The 22,806-nt window shown below is 40.6% G+C and overlaps 1 pseudogene; it reads left to right on the forward strand.

Moving 5' to 3' along the window:
* Window positions 1-531: 531 nt before the first annotated feature.
* Window positions 532-2,724, forward strand: LOC140709500 (calpain small subunit 1 pseudogene; annotated as a pseudogene).
* Window positions 2,725-22,806: the final 20,082 nt, after the last annotated feature.

The raw sequence follows: 22,806 nt of genomic DNA on the forward strand, positions 1-22,806 counted from the left end.
GGTCTTACTAAAGGTACTGTAGAATTATTCCATTTGACTGAAGCACTGAATAGGTGTGTTGAAATGAAGGATGAGACTGGAAATGAGATTAGAGCTTGACAAAAAGGGACTTGAAGATCAGGAAAATAGAATTAGACATCTTCAAACCATACCAGAATTCTAGGTTTGGCTTATGGTTTTACTGCCATCAAGAGTTTATAATTTGGTATAATGTGGGGTTTTTTGATCAGATTCTTAACAGATTCTATCTGGAAGATTGGAAATAATTTATATTTTGAGGAAAAATAATATCCCCAGATCCCTTTGTATTATTCCTTATCAATTTAAATTAAAAAACAAACAAAAATAGGACTTATTTCAACAAAATCAATTTATTTTAACATTGGGAAATCATATGGGTGTTTTCTGAGATTATTATTGAAAATTCAAACTGGGAAATCCATGTTTTAAAAGTATAGGAAGCCAAAGATCTATTTATGAACTACTTTCAATTTATATTTAGAATAATGTACAATAAAGAGAAATGATCCATTGCAAATAATACTATAAAATTATCCCATGTATAATTTTTTCAATGAGTCAATTTTATAATATCAGACAAACAAAAGCTGAAGGATTTCATCAATAACAGACCTGTCTTACAAGAAATGCTAAAGGGACTCCTTCAATCTGAAAGAAAAGGACATTAATGAGCAATAAAAAAAAAAAATCAACTGAAGGTACAAAACTCACTGGTGGTAGCAAGTACACAGGGAAAAAAAAAAGAATATTACGTCACCATAATTGTGGTGTGTAAACTCCTAATATTGCAAGTAGGAAGACTAAAAGATAAACCTATCTAAAATAATAACTATAACAACTTTTCAAGCATTACACAGTATAATAATAAATAGAAACAACAACAATTTGAAAAGCATGGAGATGAAATTAAAGTGTAGAATTTTTATTCGTTTTCTCTTTGCTTGTTTGTTATTTGTTTGTTTATGCAGTCAGGGTTGTCATCAGTTTGAAATAATAGCTTATAAAATATTATTTGCAAACCTCGTTGTAACCTCAAATCAAAAAACATACAACAGATACACAAAGAATAAAAAGCAAGAAATTAAAACATACCACCAGAAAAAAATCACCTTTGCTAAAAGGAAGACAGGAAAGAAAAGACCACAAAACTACTGGAAAACACATAAAATAGCAAGATTAAGTCCTTACTTATCAATGATTATATTGAATGTGAATGGACGAAACTCTCCAATCAAAAGCCATAGAGTGATCCTCCACTGATCAGGCCTCCAAGCACGTTCCCCAGGCCCCTATCCAGGTCTTCATCTCTCCAATTCCTGCCACTGCCACCTCCACCCTTCAAGAATGAGTTAACTAGGAACATGTCTCCTCACACCCAGAGGTCTGGCAATCAGTTCTTCAGCAGAGGCAGAAGAGGTGGCAGAGTGGCCATGTGCTTCCTAGGTGGAGTCATTAGGTCCATCATGGAGATGGCTACACAGCACAGCCTAGAGCCCCTGCCTCCACACACACATTGCTCCAACACTGAGGCCAACAAGAGTGCGGAGGCCCATCATTTCTGGAGAGTCTTTGCCCAGTTGGCTGGAGATGGCATCAAGGTCAGTGGTGCAGAACTGATGAATGTTCTCAACAAGGTTGTTATCAGTAGGACTGAACTGAAGACTCATGGTTTTGGCATTGATACATGTCAAAGCATGGTGGCCATGATGGATAGTGACATCACAGGCAAGCTGGACTTTGAGGAATTCAAGTACCTGTGGAACAACATCAAAAGGTGACAGACAATATACAAGCAGTTTGATGTTGACTGATCTGGAACCATTTGCAGCAGTGAACTTGCAGGGGCCTTTGAGGCAGCAGGGTTCCACCTGAATGAACAACTACAACATAATATTCTGACACTACTTGGATGAAGGAGGGAACATGGATTTTGACAACTTTATCAGCTGCTTGATTAGGTCAGATGCTTTGTTCCATGCCTTGAAATCTCTTTACAAAGATGACACTAGACCCCTCCAAGTGAATATCTAAGAGTGGCTGCAGCTGACAATGTATTTCTAAATGGGAAACCCAGGCCTGCCCCTTCACTGCCTTGCTATAGGAGTCACCTTGGAGCCTCAGCCTCTCCCAGTGCTGATCCCGTTTGCAGTCACATCTTCATGGGTCCTGCTGACCTATGGGCGTTTTGTTCTTCAAGCCCTTGGCACCCAGCTTCTCAGTCAACATCCAGGGTCAAATGTGCCCCAACATGCCATGCCCTGATTGGCCCCAACTCTAAAACATGCTAACACACTCTTCCAACAGTCACCCCACCCCACCATACCCATCTCACTCTCACACCATAACCTCACTCTTGTACCTGTGCCAACCTCCACACTTGCATTGCTCGCATGCCCCAAGGGCCCTCTCTCAGTTCTGGGAGGACGACTCCACTCCCTACACACCCTGGTCCACCCATTCACAGTTACCACCCAAGCAGCCAAACATCAGGCTATTCCAGTCCCACATGTTCCAGTGGTTTCGTCTGTATTCTGCTCCTAGCCTGCCAGGCCCAGGAGGAAGAAAAAATGTATGAAAAAAAGAAAGGGGGAGAGAGAGAGAGAGAGAGAGGAAGGAAGAAAGGGAGGGAAGGAGGGAGGGAGGGAGGAAGGGAGGGAGGGAGGAAAGAAAACAGAGTGGTTGAATGGATTTTAAAAACCAAACCCCAATGATCGGTTGCCTACAAGAAACACACTTCACCTATAAAAATACACATCAAATTAAATAAATGGATAGAAAAGATACTCTATGCCAATGGAAACCAACAAAAAACAAAACTATACTTATATCAGACAAAACTAATTTCAACACAAAAACTGTAAGAAGAGACAGAGAGGGTAATTATATAATGATAATGGAGTCAATTCAGCAAAAGAATAGCACAACTGTAAATCTATATGCACCAACATTGGCAGCTGTTAATGTATTGGGGTCTATCTCTCTCTTTAGCTCTAAAGAGATAATAGCTGGAGACTTCAACACCCCACTTTCAGCATTGGACAGATCTTCTAGACAGAAAATTAACAATAACAAAAATCAGATTTAATCTGCACTAGACAAAAAATGCACTATAAACCAAACAGATACTTAAAAACTTTTCATCCAATAGCTGTACAATGCACATTCTTCTCTTTAGCGTGTGTATCATTCTCAAGAATAGACAATATGTTAGGCCACAAAGTAGCCTAAAAAATTGAAATTATAAATAGAAATGAATAATAAGGTGATCATTGAAAACCATACCTGTATCAAAAAAAGTAGAAAATGTCAAGTAAACAACATAATAATGTATCTTAAAAAACTAGAAAAGCAAAAGCAAACCAAATCCAAAATTAGTAGACATAAAGAAATAAGAAAGATCAGAGCGGAAATAAATGATGTGAAAATTTAAAAAATACAAAAAACTAATAAAACAAAGTTGATTTCTTGAAAGACAAAATTGACAAACCATTAGTCTAAGAAAAACAGAGAGACGATGCAAATAAATGAAATCAGACATGAAAAAAGAGATATCACAACGGACACCACAGAAATTCAAAAGATCATTAGAGACTGCTATGAGGAGCTATATGCCAATAACTTGGAAAGCCTAGAACAAATGGATAAATTCCTAGACAAATACAACTTACCAAGATGAAGAAATCCAAAATCCAAATAAGTCAATAATAAGTAATGAGATTGAAGCCATAATAAAAAATCTCCCAGCAAATAAAGCCTGGCATTCAATAGCTTCACTGCTTAATTTTACCAAACATTAAAAGAAAAACTAATACCAATCCTACTCAAACTATTCCAAAAAAGAAAAAAAAAAATGGAAGAAATGGGAATACTTCAAATTCATTCTACAAGGCTGGTATTATGACACATCATGATACCAGATGAAAGACATCAAAAATAGAAATAGAAACATACATCAAAAATAGAAAACTACAGGCCAATATCTCTGATGTATATACATTTTTAATTTTTATTTTTAATTTTTGTCGGTACTGAGTAGTTGTATATATTTGTGGGGAACATGAGATACTTTAATACAGGCATGCAATGTGTAATAATCACATCATGGTAAATGCAGTATCCATCCCTCAAGCATTTGTCCTCTGTCTTGCAAACAATCCAATTACATTCTTTTAGTTATTTTAAAATGTACAATTAAATTATTATTGACTATAGTCTCCATCTTGTGCTATAAAAAACTAGGCCTTATTCATCTTTTCTAACTACTTTTTCTACCCATTAATCATCTGGGCGATGTGGAAAAGGTAAGGCAAAGTGTCATAGACAGATTCTTTCCATTCTGGATTTTCTCCTAATCTCTTCATGATCCTTGTAATTTAACTGCTGTGATCTATTTGTGAAACTTAGAAATCCAACAAGTGAGGCAAACTTTGGCCTGTTTGAATCACACTTTTCGGTAAGATTAGATATCATGGTATATTAGGTAAAACACGCTTTTATTTCTTGGCACTGTGGTGAATGATTTGATTCGATTTGATAAGAACTTGTCAAGCAGCTCAGTTCCAGACCTCTGGGACCAGATATATGCATTCGGATTTAATGTTGTGTGACTAGGAAAGAAGCAGGTTGCCAAGACAGAGGAGTTTGGACTCCAGCGCAATCCCTGCCCTCTGTCAATTCCACGCGGAGCTCTGTAGCTGGAATGACTTTTTTCGGTTTTTCCTGTTTTGGAACAAGGGTGCTAGGCCTTCATTCCTGGTGCTGATCAATCATTGGAGGTCTGCCCTGGAAGACTTTCCCATTAAGAGAGCTGACACCTGTGATCCAGGCAGCACATCACAGCTTTCACAATGTACTGTTGCTTATAAGAGTGCCTTGTTAGGAAAGAGAAGTATTGACCCAATCCCAGAGCATGAGGAAAAGCATCTCATCCACTTTCCGAGCTACCACGTGAAGGGTACATTTGAAGGTTGGAATTAAGAGAGTGAGGTTTATATTTTATATGGTAAAGCTAATCAACTACCCACAGAGCATTCTGGAAGGTTTTGAGACACTTTCGACTGTGCTGGTTCTATGAAAGTATGTGTTCTTCCTACAGTAAACATTTTAAGATGAGCTTTTTAGCTTCCTAAGAATGTATGAAATGAACAATTTCTCTCTCTCTTGTGTTAGTTCGAGACTTATTTGGGAATCGTTTCTGAATTTCTCTACTCTTCATTTATGTCCAAACAGGAGTTAGAAATTCTGTGTTTATTTTTCAGCTTTAGTGAGGTAAAACTGACAAATAAAACTGTATATAATTAAGGTGTGCAGCTTGATGTTTTGATATATGTATACATTGTGAAATGATCGCCACAATTAAGCCAATAATATAGCCATCACCTCACATAGTTACTATTTTTTTTTCTATTCTCTTTTTTTTTTTTTTTTTTTTGAGGTGGGGTGAGAACACTTAAGATCTATCCTCTTAGCAAAATTCAAGGTCACAATTAATAAAATATTGTTAATTATAGTCACACTGCTGTACAGTACATCTCCAGAGTTTGCCTTGCATAACTGAAATTTCTTTCTCTTTCTTTCCCTTCCTTCCTTCCCTCCCTTCCTTCCTTCCTTCCTTCCTTCCTTCCTTCCTTCCTTCCTTCCTTCCTTCCTTCCTTCCTTCCTTTCTCTTTCTTTCCTTCGAGACGAAGTCTCACTCTGTCACCCAGGCTGGAGTACAGTGGCGCAATCTTGGCTCACTGCAATCTCCACCTCCCGGGTTCACTCCATTCTCCTGCCTCAGTCTCCCGAGTAGCTGGGACTACAGGCACGCGCCACCATGCCCGGCTTTTTTTTTTTTTTTTTTTTTTTTTTTTTTTTGTATCTTTATTAGAGACAGGGTTTCACCGTCTTAGCCAGGATGGTCTCAGTCTCCTGACCTGGTGATCTGCCTGCCTTGGCCTCTGAAAGTGCTGGGATTACAGACGTGAGTCACCACGCCCGGCATGAAATTTTGTACTCTTTAACCAACATCTCTCCGTTTCTTCCACCTCCAGCCCCTGGCAACCACACTATTCTACTCTCTGTTGCTATGAGTTTGACTATTTGTTTGGCTATTTTAGATTCCACAAATAAATGAGATCATGCAGTATTTGTTTTTCTGTGTCTGGCTTATTTCACTTAGGACAATAACCTCAGTGTTCATCCATGTTGTTGCAAATGGCAGGATTTCCTTCTTTTTTTAAGATTGAATGTATGTGTGTGTGTATATATATATTCAAACACACACATTCTATATATAGAGAGAATCTATATATATACACACACATATATATAAATATGTGAATATATATAGATATATAAAATGCACGTGTAGGTATACATATGTATATATGTGCATACAAACACACTTTATGTATCTATCTATATATACACTCTTTTTGCGTTTATCCATTGATGGGGATTTAGGTAGTTTCCATTATCTTGGTTATTGTTAATAATGCTGCAATTAATATGGATATGTTTAAATATCTGTACTTTCATATTTAAATAGAAGTATGAAATTTTGCAATTATTTAAATATAAATGTGAAAATACAGATATCTCTTTGAAAATACTGATTTCATTTCATTTGGATTTATAAATAGAAGATTTCTGAATCACATGGTAGTTCTATTTTTAAATTTTTAGGAAACCTCCATACTGATTTCATAGTGGCTGCACCAATTTACATTGCAAAAATTACATTCCGAAAAACAACATACAAAAGTTATCTTTTAAAAATATTCTTGTTGGCCAGGCACAGTGGCTAACCCCTGTAATCCCAGCAATTTGGGAGGCCAAGGTGGGTGGATCACCTGAGGTTAGGAGTTCAAGACCAGTCTGGCCAACATGACAAAACCCAATCTCTACTAAAAATACAAAAATTAGCTGGGCATGATGGTGCGTGCTTGTAATTCCAGCTATTTGGGAAACTGAGGGAGGAGAATCTCTAGAACCTGGGAGGCGGAGGGTGCAGTGAGTTGAAATCACACCACTGCACTCCAGCCTGGGTAACAGAGCAAGACTCCATCTAAAAAAAAAAAATTTTGTCAACAATTGTTGTCTTTGGGGGGCGGAGCAAGATGGCCGAATAGGAAAAGCTCCAGTCTCCAGCTCCCAGCACCAGCGACAAAGAAGATGGGTGATTTCTGCATTTTCAACTGAGGTACTGGGTTCATCTTACTAGGGAGTGCCGGATAATCAGTGCTGGTCAGCTGCTGCAGCCCGACCAGTGAAAGCTGAAGCAGGGCGAGGCATTGCCTCACCTGGGAAGCTCAGGGGGGAAGGGAATCCCTTTTCCTAGCCAGGGGAACTGAGACACACAACACCTGGAAAATCGGGTTACTCCCACCCCAATACTGTGCTTTACCAAGGGTCTTAGCAAATGGCACACCAGGAGATTATATCCCACACCTGGCCAGGAGGGTCCCATGCCCACAGAGGCTCCCTCATTGCTAGCACAGCAGTCTGTGATCTAATGACAAGGCAGCAGCAAGGCTCGGGGAGGGGCACCCACCATTGCTGAGGCTTAAGTAGGTAAACAAAGCCGCTGGGAAGCTCGAACTGGGTGGAGCCCACAGCAGTTCAAGGAGGCCTGCCTGTCTCTGTAGACTCCACCTCTGGGGACACGGCACAGCTAAACAACAACAACAAAAAAGCAGCAGAAACCTCTGCAGACACAAACGACCCTGTCTGACAGCTTTGAAAAGAGCAGTGAATCTCCCAACACAGAGGTCAAGATCTGAGAACGGACAGACTGTCTGCTCAAGTGGGTCCCTTATCCCTGGGTAGCCTAATTGGGAGACATCCCCCACTAGGGGCAGACTGACACCCCACACCTCACATGGCAGGGTACACCCCTGAGATGAAGCTTCCGAAGCAAGAATCAGACAGGTACACTCGCTGTTCAGCAATATTCTATCTTCTGCAGCCTCTGCTGCTGATACCCAGGCAAACAGGGTATGGAGTGGACCTCAAGCAATCTCCAACAGACCTACTGAGGGTCCTGACTGTTAGAAGGAAAACTAACAAACAGGAAGGACACCCACACCAAAACCCCATCAGTACATCACCATCAACAAAGACCAAAGGCAGATAAAACCACAAAGATGGGGAAAAAGCAGGGCAGAAAAGCAGGAAATTCAAAAAATAAGAGTGCATCTCCCCCTCCAAAGGAACGCAGCTCATCACCAGCAATGGATCAAAGCTGGATGGAGAATGACTTTGACGAGTTGAGAGAAGAAGGCTTCAGTCCTTCAAACTTCTCAGAGCTAAAGAAGGAATTATGTACCCAGTGAAAAGAAACTAAAAATCTTGAAAAAAGAATGGAAGAATGGATAACTAGAATAATATATGCAGAGAAGGCCATAAATGAACTGACAGAGATAAAAACCATGACACGAGAAATACGTGACAAATGCACAAGCTTCAGTAACTGACTCGATCAACTGGAAGAAAGAGTATCAGCGATTGAGGATCAAATGAATGAAATGAAGTGAGAAGAGAAGTCTAAAGAAAAAAGAGGAAAAAAATGAACAAAGCCTTCAAGAAGTATGGGATTATGTGAAAAGACCAAATCTATGTCTAATTGTGGTGCCTGAAAGTGAGGGGGAAAATGGAACCAAGGTGGAAAACACTCTGCAGGATATCATCCAGGAGAACTTCCCCAACCTAGTAAGGCAGGCCAACGTTCAAATTCAGGAAATACAGAGAACGCCACAAAGATACTCCTCGAGAAGAGCAACTCCAAGACACATAATTTTCAGATTCGCCAAAGTTGAAATGAAGGAAAAACTGTTAAGGGTAACCAGAGAGAAAAGTTGGGTTACCCACAAAGGGAAGCCCATCAGACTAACAGCAGATCTCTCAGCAGAAACTCTACGAGCCAGAAGAGAATGGGGGCCAATATTCAACATTCTTAAAGAAAAGAATTTTCAACCAGAATTTCATATCCAGTCAAACTAAGTTTCATAAGTGAAGGAGAAATAAAATCATTTACAGATAAGCAAATGCTTAGAGATTTTGTTACCACCAGGCCTGCCTTACAAGAGACCCTGAAGGAAGCACTAAACATGGAAAGGAACAACCGGTACTATCCATTGCAAAAACATGCCAAAATGTAAAGACCATTGATGTTAGGAAGAAACTGAATCAACTAACGAGCAAAATAACTAGTTAATATCATAATGACAGGGTCAAGTTCACACATAACAATATTAACCTTAAATGTAAATGGAATAAATGGTCCAATTAAAAGATGCAGACTGGCAAACTGAATGAAGAGTCAAGACCCGTCAGTTTGCTGTATTCAGGCGACCCATCTCACGTGCAGAGACACATGTAGGCTCAAAATAAAGGAATAGAGGAAGATCTACCAAGAAAATGGAGAACAAAAAAAAAGCAGGGGTTGCAATCCTAGTCTTTGATAAAACGGACTTTAAACCATCAAAGATCAAAAGAGACAAAGAAGGCCATTATATAATGGTAAAGGAATCAATTCAACAGGAAGAACTAACTATCCTAAATATATATGCACCCAATACAGGAGCACCCAGATTCATAAAGCAAGTCCTTAGAGACTTGCAAAGAGACTTAGACTCCCATACAATAATAATGGGAGACTTCAACACCCCACTGTCAACATTAGACACATCAACGAGACAGAAAGTTAACAAAGATATCCAGGAATTGAACTCAACTCTGCACCAAGCGGACCTAATAGACATCTACAGAACTCTCCACCCCAAATCAACAGAATATACATTCTTCTCAGCACCACTTCGCACTTATTCCAAGATCGACCACAAAATTGGAAGTAAAGCACTCCTCAGCAAATGTACAAGAACAGAAATTATAACAAACTGTCTCTCAGACCACAATGCAATCAAAGTAGAACTCAGGACTAAGAAACTCAATCAAAACCACTCAAATACATGGAAACTGAACAACCTGCTCCTGAATGACTACTGGGTACATAAGGAAATGAAGGCAAAAATAAAGATGTTATTTGAAACCAATGAAAACAAAGATACAACATACCAGAATCTCCAGGACACATTTAAAGCAGTGTGTAGAGGGAAATTTACAGCACTAAATGCCCAAAAGAGAAAGCAGGAAAGATCTAAAATTGACACTCTAACATCACAATTAAAAGAACTAGAGAAGCAAGAGCAAGCACATTCAAAAGCTAGCAGAAGGCAAGAAATAACTAAGATCAGAGCAGAACTGAAGGAGGTAGAGACACCAAAAAAACCCTCCAAAAAATCAATGAATCCAGGAGTTTGGTTTTTGAAAAGATCAACAAAATTGATAGACCGCTAGCAATACTAATAAAGAAGAAAAGAAAGAAGAATCAAATAGACACAATAAAAAATGATAAAGGGGATATCACCACCAACCCCACAGAAATACAAACTACCACCAGAGAATACTATAAACACCTCTATGCAAATAAACTAGAAAATCTAGAAGAAATGGATAATTTCCTGGACACTTACACTCTCCCAAGACTAAACCAGGAAGAAGTTGAATCCCTGAATAGACCAACAGCAGGCTCTGAAATTGAGGCAATAATTAATAGCCTATCAACCAAAAAAATTCCAGGACCAGATGGATTCACAGCTGAATTCTACCAGAGGTACAAGGAGGAGCTGGTACCATTCCTTCTGAAACTATTCCAACCAATAGAAAAAGAGGGAATCCTCCCTAACTCATTTTATGAGGCCAACATCATCCTGATACCAAAGCCTGGCAGAGACACAACAAAAAAAGAGAATTTTAGACCTATATTCCTGATGAACATCGATGCAAAAATCCTCAATAAAATACTGGCAAACCAAATCCAGCAGCACATCAAAAAGCTTATCCACCATGATCAAATGGGCTTCATCCCTGGAATGCAAAGCTGGTTCAACATATGCAAATCAATAAATGTAATCCAGCATAAAAACGGAACCAAAGACAAAAACCACATGATTATCTCAATAGATGCAGAAAATGCCTTTGACAAAATTCAACAGCCCTTCATGCTAAAAACTCTCAATAAATTCGGTATTGATGGAATGTATCTCAAAATGATAACAGCTGTTTATGACAAACCCACAGCCAATATCATACTGCATGGGCAAAAACTGGAAGCATTCCCTTTGAAAACTGGTACAAGACAGGGATGCCCTCTCTCACCACTCCTATTCAATACTGTTGGATGTTCTGGCTAGGGCAATCAGGCAAGAGAAAGAAATAAAGGTATTCAGCTAGAAAAAGAAGAAGTCAAATTGTCCCTGTTTGCAGATGACATGATTGTATATTTAGAAAACCCCATTGTCTCAGCCCAAAATCTCCTTAAGCTGATAACCAACTTCAGCAAACTCTCAGGATACAAAATCATTGTGCAAAAATCACAAGCATTCTTATACACCAGTAACAGAGAAACAGAGAGCCAAATCATGAATGAACTCCCATTCACAATAGCTTCAAAGAGATAAAATACCTAGGAATCCAACTTACAAGGGATATAAAGGACCTCTTCAAGGAAAACTACAAACCACTGTTCAGTGAAATAAAAGAGGACAAAAACAAATGGAAGAACATACATGTTCATGGATAGGAAGAATCAATATCATGAAAATGACCATACTGCCCAAGATAATTTATAGATTCAATGCCATGCCCATCAAGCTACCAATGACTTTCTTCACAGAATTGGAAAAAACTGCTCTAAAGTTCATATGGAACCAAAAAAGAGCCCGCATTGCCAACACAATCCTAAGTCAAAAGAACAAAGCTGGAGGCATCACGTTACCTGACTTCAAACTATACTACAAGGCTACAGTAACCAAAACAGCATGGTACTGGTACCAAAACAGAGATATAGACCAATGGAACAGAACAGAGTCCTCAGAAATAATACGACATGTCTACAGCCATCTGATCTTTGACAAACCTGAGAAAAACAAGAAATGGGGAAGGGATTCCCTATTTAATAAATGGTGCTGGGAAAATTGGCTAGCCATAAGTAGAAAGCTGAAACTGGATCCTTTCCTTACTCCTTATATGAAAATTAATTCAAGATGGATTAGAGATTTAAATGTTAGACCTAATACCATAAAAACCCTAGAAGAAAACCTAGGTAATACCATTTAGGACATAGGCATGGGCAAAGACTTCATGTCTAAAACACCAAAAGCAATGGCAACAAAAGCCAAAATTCACAAATGGGATCTAATTAAACTGAAGAGCTTCTGCACAGCAAAAGAAACTACCATCAGAGTGAATAGGCAACCTACAGAATGGGAGAAAATTTTTGCAATCTACTCATCTGAGAAAGGGCTAATATCCAGAACCTATAAAGAACTCAAACAAATTTACAAGAAAAAACCAAACAACCCCATCAAAAAGTGGGCAAAGGATATGAACAGACATTTCTCAAAAGAAGACACATGAAAAAATGCTCATCATCACTGGCCATCAGAGAAATGCAAATCAAAACCACAATGAGATACCATCTCACACCAGTTAGAATGGTAATCATTAAAAAGTCAGGAAACAACAGGTGCTGGAGAGGATGTGGAGAAATAGGAACACTTTTACACTGTTGATGGGATTGTAAACTAGTTTAACCATTATGGAAAACAGTATGGTGATTCCTCAAGGATCTAGAACTAGAAGTACTATATGACCCAGCCATCCCATTACTGGGTATATACCCAAAGGATTATAAATCATGCTGCTATAAAGACACATGCACACGTATGTTCATTGCGGCACTATTCACAATAGCAAAGACTTGGAATCAACCCAAATGTCCATCAGTGACAGACTGGATTAAGAAAATGTGGCACATATACACCATGGAATACTATGCAGCCATAAAAAAGGATGTGTTTGTGTCCTTTGTAGGGACATGGATGCCGCTGGAAACCATCATTCTCAGCAAACTATTGCAAGAACAGAAAACCAAACACCGCATGTTCTCACTCATAGGTGGGAACTGAACAATGAGATCACTTGGACTCGGGAAGGGGAACATCACACACCGGGGCCTATCATGAGGAGGAGGGAGGGGGGAGGGATTGCACTGGGAGTTATACCTGATGTAAATGACGAGTTGATGGGTGCTGATGAGTTGATGGGTGCAGCACACCAACATGGCACAAGTATACATATGTAACAAACCTGCACATTATGCACATATACCCTATAACTTAAAGTATATAAAAAAAGACTAAAAGCTTCAACTATGAAAATGTTAGTCAAATATTGACAATTTTTTTTTTTATCAAGTTGTAAGGAATATTCTGTTATTTAAGCTTTTCTCACGTGTTTCCCCTACTTAGTGGTTCCTCACTACATTGTTTCATACATGACCTTTTAAAATCTGTAATTTGAACTCACTTTTGGATAACTTCTGAATTAGACAAAATTGTTCTTTTTCTCACTAATAACATAACCCTTTCTGGCACATTTTGTATACAGAATTGTATCTTAACTAGAATTCTTATCCTTAGTAACCTAAAACTTTACTGAAATCCTAAAAAGCAAGAAATCCTGAACTATCAGATATGGGCATTTATAGATAAGAACAATTCCACAATTTTAGAAACATATTTCCTCATATCACAACCTTAATTGGAAATTACCCATATATTAAATGAGCATCAAAAATAACTTTAAGATTTTAATTCACACAAAAAGTTTACCTAAAACATTTATCCCATTCATTGTACTCAATTCTTTCACTTTTAACAAGGGAGACATGAGATATCAATCAACATAAGTAAAATGAACCTTGGTTCAGTCCAGAAAAGTGGGACAACTCAAAGTGGGGCGGGGGCTTAGGGGCTTCCAGGTCACAGGTAGATGGAAGACAAAAGGTTCATTCTTTCGAGTTCCTGATTAGCCTTTCCAAAGAAGGCAATCAGATATGCATTTACCTCAGTGAGCAGAGGGATGACTTTGAATAGAATGGGAGGAAGGTTTGGCCTAAGCATTCCCAGCTTGAATTTTCCCTTCAGCTTGGTGATTTTGGGGGCCCAAGATATTTTCCTTTCATAAATTACTCTCATTCATCAAAAGGAAGCATACAAACCAAGATCATCTTGTATTAACTGTGTTTATACTTTTATAAACTTCTATGCCAAGCACTGACATCCCAAAATATCTAGCAAAGACATACATAAAATCCAGACAAAATGTCTGCTAGCAATTCTAAAGGCATTTCTATTTTTATTCTACCAATAATTTTAAAGCCAGCTTATTCAGTAAAGATTTAAGTATAAATCACATGAACTTGAAAATTGCTTAGACTTGTTTATTTAATTTATGTGTGCTCTTTTACTTATAAGCTAATTTGGTAGACACATATAACAATAAATGTACATACAAATAAACACATCTAGACATGTATACACACACATAAATGAAGATCCAATAGCTTGGAACCTTAGTATTGAGACAGCAATATAAGCTTAGTGGTTTTACTGTTTGCCCCAATAGATGATCCAATGAAGGCTGTGAACCAAAATTTTGGGTAAAGCAGTTTCCATGGCAGTTTGATTTTTAGAGGTCAAACCTACCTGGACTCCAAAGAGTACTGGGGCCAAACAGCACCAAAAGAGAGCATCACACATTAATCAGGTCCCCTGCTTAGAACAGCAGCACAAAGGCCTGGATACATGCAACGCCATCTCACTTTCCCATTCAACAGTAAATTCCAGACTCCAAACAATATTGGGCCAAACAGTATTGTAACTCCAAGAGAAAATTCTAAGGAGGGCTTAGTACTAGAACTCAGAACCTCTGCAGAGAGTGTCCCCTTTGGAGAGGCTGAGGTGTGGGGGATCCCCAGTGTATAAAGTAAAGTAGAGGTTCCTCTTCAAAGACTTTCCTCCCCATCTAATTAGGAATAAATAGTAACTTCTCTTAGAAGCAAAATTTATTCAAAGATCTGTGCTCCTAAATATCTCCCCTGGCATGCTTATACTGGTCCAAGCTAGCATTAGGTCATAGCCGGTTCCTCTTCTTTATTTAAAGGTGTTTTTACCTTTCTCAGCATTCCACAAGTTACGTCCTCCTTCCTTTGTTCTCCTCTACCTTTGCCTCTTTTAAAAAGTTCTAAGTTGCTAACCAATTGGGACAAACACAGAATGTGAGGTCCTGTTCCATCCAATGGAAACCGGTCACAGCAGTAGAGTGGATGCGTCAGGTTGTAAATGACCCTGTCTCCTTTGTTCAATGTACTCTTGTGGTAAAACTGCTGGCAAGTGTACCCTCTCTGCAGGAAGTAAAAATGGCCTTACTAAATAAATTAAATTTATGTTCAAGTGCTATTTCTTTACGGCACTGGGGAACAAGGGTTTCAAACACCAGGGTGTCCCCCTGTGGGGTTCAATCTTAGAGTGTCAGTTGTCTCTGACCTTAGGTGGGCACCAGTGCCACATGCATGTTTTCCCTCCAGGTGCAATGGCCTACTATGAGCTTCATAAGGATAGCCATGAACTGTAATGATAGGAATTGGAGGTTAGGTGGGCTTCTTTAGTCCTTAGCTAGTACAGTAGGGGAAGGGAAGAATTTAGCATAGGAAAAGAAGGTTTAAGTCACCTGAAACTTGTGTGAGTTTGCTCCAAGCTGCACCACATGTAGGGATCAGGGACCACAACTAGAAAAGATAAAAAAGAGTCCTTCCCCCTTCCAGGCAGGGCGATTACCCCCGTTGACTCCTTGGCCTTCAGGCAACACTGGAGAGTGACCCCCAGCCAGTTGCCCACAACTTCCAAGGAACTGCTAGGAAGCAGCCACTGAAAGACTGAAAAAGAAAGAAAAGAGGTAAAAAAAAACAAAAGGAAAAAGACTCTGGTCACTTAAGTGAATCTGAAGGTGGTGGTTAGGTGCTTCCACATGGAAACCCCTTAGTTTCACTGGTCATGGCAGAAACTTGCAGTTGCCTTCATGTTTAGATGCTGCCCACCAAGGGTCCTGAGTTGGAAAGAAAAACAGAGAGAGACAGAGACAGATGGAGAGACAGAGAGAGAGAGAGAGAGAGAGAGAGAGAGAGAGAGAGAGAGAGAGATTGATTCTCTGTAAGGAGCAGAAAGGAAAAGGAGAAAATAAATCCCAAACTTTGGGCTTATCTTCTCCTGGCTGGCTTATCAAAATATGTTACCAGTGGAGGGAGTCCAGATTCTTGGCATCCTGAACAAAGAATTAGACAAAATGCACAAACAAAGCAAGGAAAGAAGAATCAACAAAAGCAGAGATTTATTGAATGAAAGTACACTCCACAGTATGGGAGCAGGCCCAAGCACAGAGGCTTAAGAACACCATTACAGAATTTTCAGGGGTTTAAGTACCCCTCTAGAGGTTTCCACTGGTTACTTTGTGTATGCCCTATGTAAATGGAGAGGATGAAGTAAAGTTACAAAGTAATTTACTCAGCTTATACCTTATGGAAATGGAGAGGATATTTCCTGTCATAACTGAAGTGTGAATCAGCCTTACATTCTCTGGTTTCAGACCCTATTTTCCTGCCTCAATATCACCCATGATAATTAATTTTCAAGGAATGAAGTCACCACCATTAGGTCCCTGCACAATCATGATGTTTAAAATAATAAAGAAAGTGCCAGTATCATGCAAACCTGTCACTTCTACCATATTTCTTCTATCATTTCAGGACACTTCTGGTGAAATAAAACTGTTCTCTTGTGAACCCCCCAAATTTGAGACAGGTCTCAGTTAATTTAGAAAGTTTATTTTGCCAAGGTTGAGGATGGACACTCGTGACACAGCCTCAGCATATCCTGATGACCTGTGCCCAAGGCAATTGGGGCACAGCTTGTTTTCATACATTTTAGGGAGACTTGAGACACCAACCAAGATATATATATGAAGTACATTGGTTCCATCCAGAAAGGCAGGGACAACTTGAGGCAGGGAGAGGGCTTCCAGGTCACAAGTGGGTAAGAGAAAAATGGTTGCATTCTTTTGAGTTTCTGATAAGCATTTCCAAAGGAGGCAATCAGGACATGTATCTATCTCAGGGAGCAGAGGGATGACTTTGAATAGAACAGGAGGCAGGTTTGCCCTGAGCAGTTTCCAGCATAAATTTTCCTTTTAGCTTAGTGATTTTGGGGGCCCAAGATCTTTCCTTTTCACACTCTTTAATATGATGATCAAAACCTTACTGAAAATGATATCCACAGGCTGACAGAGTAGAATAATCTACACGTTGTCCATAGAGCCATCAGATAGCAACACTGTGATTACTCCTCATTTCTTCCTTCCCTCTAAAGTTGTAATAGCATAGCTCTACTTTTTTCAGGGCTTTGAAGCAATGCATAGGCGCCTTCCAGTTTCCCCAACCCAAACCACTAGAATAAATCTTGCAGCTGAGCCAGTCAGCAAATAGCCATTGGTACCACTCAGAGGAATGCCCTAACACTGCCCATCTGGGTGGTCTGGAAAAGGGAAATAGGGGGCAAGAGAGAACCCTTCTTTCCCATTAATTCTCTCCAACACACGACCAGCAATGGAGATATAAAACAGTGACTAGAAAACGCTGGCATGAAATTATAGCTGTTTATACATCAGGAAGGCATCATATTGGAAAATGTTCAGTGCCACCAAGTGAAAATAGCACTCAGGCAAAAGTTTTCTCAGCAAGGCAATTTACTTCTATAGAAGGATGTGTCTCGTGGGTGGAGCAATGGCAAGAACACACCATACAAGGGAGGGGAAGGGGTTCTTATCCTAACGCAGCTAGACCCTACTGCTATGTCTTCCCCCTATTGGTTAGGGTTGAACTGCACAGTCTAAGCTAATTCTGATTGGCTATTTTAAAATGAGCAGGGGTAGGAGCCAGACTGGCAAGGTGAGTAGTTTTGGTAGGAAGGATGGTTACAGAGCAGGTGACTAAGGATGCCTAAGGATGGAACAGATGACTAAGGATGCCTAAGGACAGAACAGTTGACTGAACATGCCTAAGGACAGAACAAGTGACTAAGGATGCCTAAGGATGGAACAAGTGATAGAGGCTAAGAGAAGGTTGTTTACCGGAACTAGGGGCAAGGAAGGTAAAGACCAAGGAAGTTAAACTTTAAAATGGAGAACAAAGAACAGGGAAGCTGTCGTGTTAGTTCTTTGAAGAGGAACTCAGAACTCATACTTAACAATTTTTCTCCCTCTTGAATTTTAAAGGAAGTTAACAGGCTAAACTTTGAAGAGGAATTTACTGTATCCTACAATCAGGGGTGAGAAGAAGGACAATAAAAGCAGAGAAAATGATTCTCCACCCACTTTGATGTTCAAGCATAAGTTGTCAACTCTTGAAATAAAGTTATATACATCCAAAATAAGGCACCAGGCAAAAGGCCTCTCACATACTTAAAAATTACTAAATAATTGGTTAATTGCTGAATTTCTCAGACTTTGTCTGAAGAAGAAATTAATGAAATCAAATATAACCTAATAGTAGTAGTAATAGAAATTTTAAAATCCTCCTGAAGTTGCTGCAAACTGTGACCCCCCCTATCCCTTACACTCAAGTTAAAAGAGAATATTAACAGCCTGTCTTCTCTTTGTGGTCAGTGGACCTTATCTATACTCCCCAACTCCACATTCCGGAAAGTTTATTCCTCAAAGGCCCAGCGAGTTCCTACTTACCTCCTGCATGGCTGCAGGGTCACAAGACTGATAAGTTTAAGTTGCAAAACATGTTTCTCTCAAGATGTAAGAAATGTTTAATGCTGCCTTTGTTTCTTGCTTCTGTAACTCACTTCCCGCCTCACGTAGTTCCCACTTTAAGATGTTTAAAAGAAGGAAAAGCCCTTTGTTTGGGGCTCAGACTTTCTGGACCTATGTCCAGCTGAGCTGGTGATCACCTTAATTTAATAAACTCTCCTGAACCTTTTTTGGTCTCTTAAGTCCTTGTCCCACAACTTTTCTGGGGGCCCATCCAGGATTCGGGATTGGAGACAGCAGATTTTCTGTCTCCTTTGCCTGGGGGTTAGAGCCTCAGGACAGGGGAGACCTGGGGTCCTTGGCACCACTGGGAGAGTTTCAGCCGAGAAGGAGAATGGCCCTCCTGTGTTCCAGAGCCTTCCACCAACAGTGCAAATGGAACCAGTGGAAAGGGTTGCAAGACAGTCACGGGAGCTGTGTGCAGACATCTGAACGGCAATAAGGTTTGGGCCCTAAGGCAAGACCTGTCCCAAAAGGATGGAAGAGGAACCTGATCACCTCCTAGGGCATGATGACTAGTCCGATCTAAGGGGGTTGGGACAATGGGAGAGGCCCGTTGATTCGGATGAAACTCACACCCTAACCAACACCAGACGCAGGTAGGGCTCGCAAGTCAGTCAGAAAGGAAAACCATTTTGGGGATGGGGGAGGTGTGTGAAAGTGTGTGAAAGCGACAGCCTCAGGAGAGACCAGTGTGGGGCATGGTGTGGGGAGGCACAGATCTCTTAGTGTGGACTGTGTGCTGTGAAGTGAGTGTGGGAAATACTAGACCTAGGACACTGCATACAGCCTATAGGACCAGTTCCATGGCTGTATCTAACTGTGACAGGAATTAAGGCACACTCCTGGCTAAGCAGTGTCTGAAACTCCGGTGATAGGACTCAGTCTGGTGGATCCAAGAGTGAAAGTGTGCCATCAGGGAGGAAATGGGAGAAAAAAGGTCAAAGCCTACTCCACTGGAGTGCATGCTGAAAAACTTTAAAAAAGGTTTTAATGTGATTATGGGGTTAAGCTAACTCCACAGAAACTGAGAACCCTTTGTGAGATAGACTGGCCATCTTTTAATGTAGGTTGCCTGGCTATGGGGACAATAGACAGGGAGATAATTGGCCAAGTGTTTTAGGTGGTCACCAGGCTTGGCGAGCAGCCCAGGCACCCAGGTCAGTTTCTGTATATCGACTCCTAATTAAGTGTAATTCAGACCCACTCTAAGTGGCTGCAGGTCAATATTGAGACCTATTGTAAGACTCTAATGGCCCATACAAAACCATAGAAAGAGACTGCAAGGCATCAGAAAAAGAAATGGAGTCACAGGAAAAGAAGAAAAAAAACATGTCCTGCAGGCTTTACCTGTTAGGTGAAGAGTTAGAAAGTCCACCCTTCTATGCACCAATTTATCCATCCCTGGCAAGCCTTAGACAGGAAACTGCCCCAGCTGCTTCTGGAGGTTCAGACTCAGAAGAAAGCACCCCTCAGGCAACACCATGCAGAGAGGAGCCAGAGCCCTTTCCTGAAAAGCCAAAGAAATAACTCCAGGGGGATGAGATCAGCTGCCTTAGTCAGGCCATGCCCGAGCAATGCTGATGCCCCTCCAAGAAACACAGGGACAAATTTACTTGAATGCACAGAATGAATTCCAAGGAGGAGAACCGCTTGTTGTTTATCAGCCCTTCTCTACTACTGATTTCTTAAATTGGAGACAACATACTCCCTCCTATACAGAGAAGTCTCAGGCTCTTATAGATCTAATGCAGTCCATTTTCCTAACTCACAATCCTACCTGGGCCGATTGCAAACAATTTCTGTCATTATTTAATATGGAAGAGTGCTGTAGAGTTATACAAACCACTCTCCAGTGACTGGAGAACAATGTGTCTGCAGGCACAGGAGATATCAGGCAGTATGCACAACAAGCACTCCTGATAGAGGCTGACCCAGGCTGGGGCCCTAACCGGGCTCAAGGGCTACAAAGTTTGCAGCAGTATGGAGAGGCACTACTAAATGGAATAAAGGCTGGAGGGAAAAAGGCCACCAATATTGAAAAGGTCTCAGAGGTCTGCCAGCAGCCAGATGAAAGTACCAGTGAATTTTATGAAAGGTTCTGTGAGGCTTACCAGCTTCGCATGCCATTTGTCCCAGAGGCTGCGGGTAATCAGTGTAAGATCAATGCAACATTTGTAAGCCAGGTGCAAGGGGACATAAAGTGAAAGCTTCAGAAGATAGAAGGTTTTGAAGGAATGAATATTACCCAGCTTATCCAGGTGGCTACTAAGGTGTTTGTAAATCAGGATGATGAGGCCAAGAGAGAAGCTAGACGCAGAGCTAAGGAAAAAGCAGACTTGCTGGAGGCGGCCTTAGTTGGAAGAGAAACTGGTTTTGTAAGAGGACATGTTGTGGTCACGATCATGGTAGAGGACAAACTAGGCAACCAGGAAGCTAAGCCAGGACAAGAGGACTGACCTAGGCTTGAGAGAGATCAATGTGCAAGATGCAAGCAGATGGGATGCTGGAAGAATGAATATCAAATTGTCTGGTGCCCTTGTTAGGAAGAGACTTGCTCCAGAAATTGCAAGTACAAATCTCCTTTACACCAAAAGGGGACATGACTCTAAACCTAGGTCAAAGAAAAGCCATAATAATGACCCTTACTGTCCCAACAACAGAGGAATGGTAATAATTCGGGTGCCTCACATGGTCCTCACCCTGAAGGAACAGAGGGGGCATCGCTGGCTTTCTAACCCTAGGATGTTAAGATATCAAGGACTTTTGTGTGAAAACCCATGCATAACCTTGGAGACTGTGAATACTCTAAATCCAGTCACACTGTTGCCGATAGAATGGGTGGAGCATGGAAAGCCCCTGTTGTGCGGCCCAGGGTATCACTGTTGTGTGGAAACAGTGGATGAGGTTTTCTCAAGCTGAAAAGACTTAAAGGACCAGCCCTTAAAAGATCCAGATGTTGAATACTTTACTGATGGAAGAAGCTTCATATATGAAGGTGTCAGCTGGGCTGGATGTGCAGTGGTAACACTAAACTCAGTAGCCGAAGCCCACCGTCTACCAGTTGGAACTTCAGCCCAAAGAGCTGAGCTAATAGCTCTCACTAGAGCATTGATCTTGGCCAAAAGAAAGTCAGTAAACATCTATACTGACTCAAGGTATGCTTTTGCCACTTTACATGCCCATGGAGCCATATATAAGGAAAGAGGATTATTAACTACTGAAGGAAAGGAAATCAAAAATAAAAAGGAAATAGAGCAACTCTTAGAAGCCATATGGACTCCAAAAGAAGTAGCAGTCATCCATTGCAAAGGGCATCAAAGAGGAGGAGGTGACGAGGCTGGAGGAAACAGAAAGGCGGACAAAGAAGCCAAAAGAGCTGCAACGACAGAGGTAACTAAGAAGGAAGAGGAAACACTTACCATGTTCTTATAGGAGCATCCCCTTACAGAACCCCCTAACTACTCCTCTAATGAAAAGGCTTGGTTTGAGCAGGAGAGTGGAAGTTACCAGAAAGGAGGATGGTGGAAGTTCTCAGATGGGAGGCTTGCCATCCAGAAGCAATAGCCTCCCGGTTCATAAAGCAGTTTCATCAAGGAAAGCATATGGGAAAAACTGCATTAGAGACTCTTGCAGGACGGCATTTCTATGTGCCATGACTAACTGTCATCACTTGAGCCGTTTGTGAGCAATGTTTAACTTGTGCCCAAAACAATCCATGGCAGGGGCCAATACAGCCCCAAGGGATTCAAGAAACTAGAGCTATACCCTGTGAAACCTGTGTGGACTTTACCAAGCTGCCTCAAGCTGGAGACTACCGGTACATGCTAGTGTTTGTCTGCACTTCCTCAGGGTGAGTCGAGGCATTTCCCACCAGGACAGAGAAAGCTCAGGAAGTAACCAGGATCTTGCTAAAGACATTATTCCTAGACTTGGACTGCCTCTAACTTTAGGATCAGACAGTGGTCCAGCATTTGTGGAAGAAATAGTACAACAGCTAATGCAGATGTTAAAAATCAAATGGAAACTGCA

Source organism: Chlorocebus sabaeus, chromosome 20, assembly GCF_047675955.1.
Source record: "Chlorocebus sabaeus isolate Y175 chromosome 20, mChlSab1.0.hap1, whole genome shotgun sequence".
NCBI lineage: Eukaryota > Metazoa > Chordata > Mammalia > Primates > Cercopithecidae > Chlorocebus > Chlorocebus sabaeus.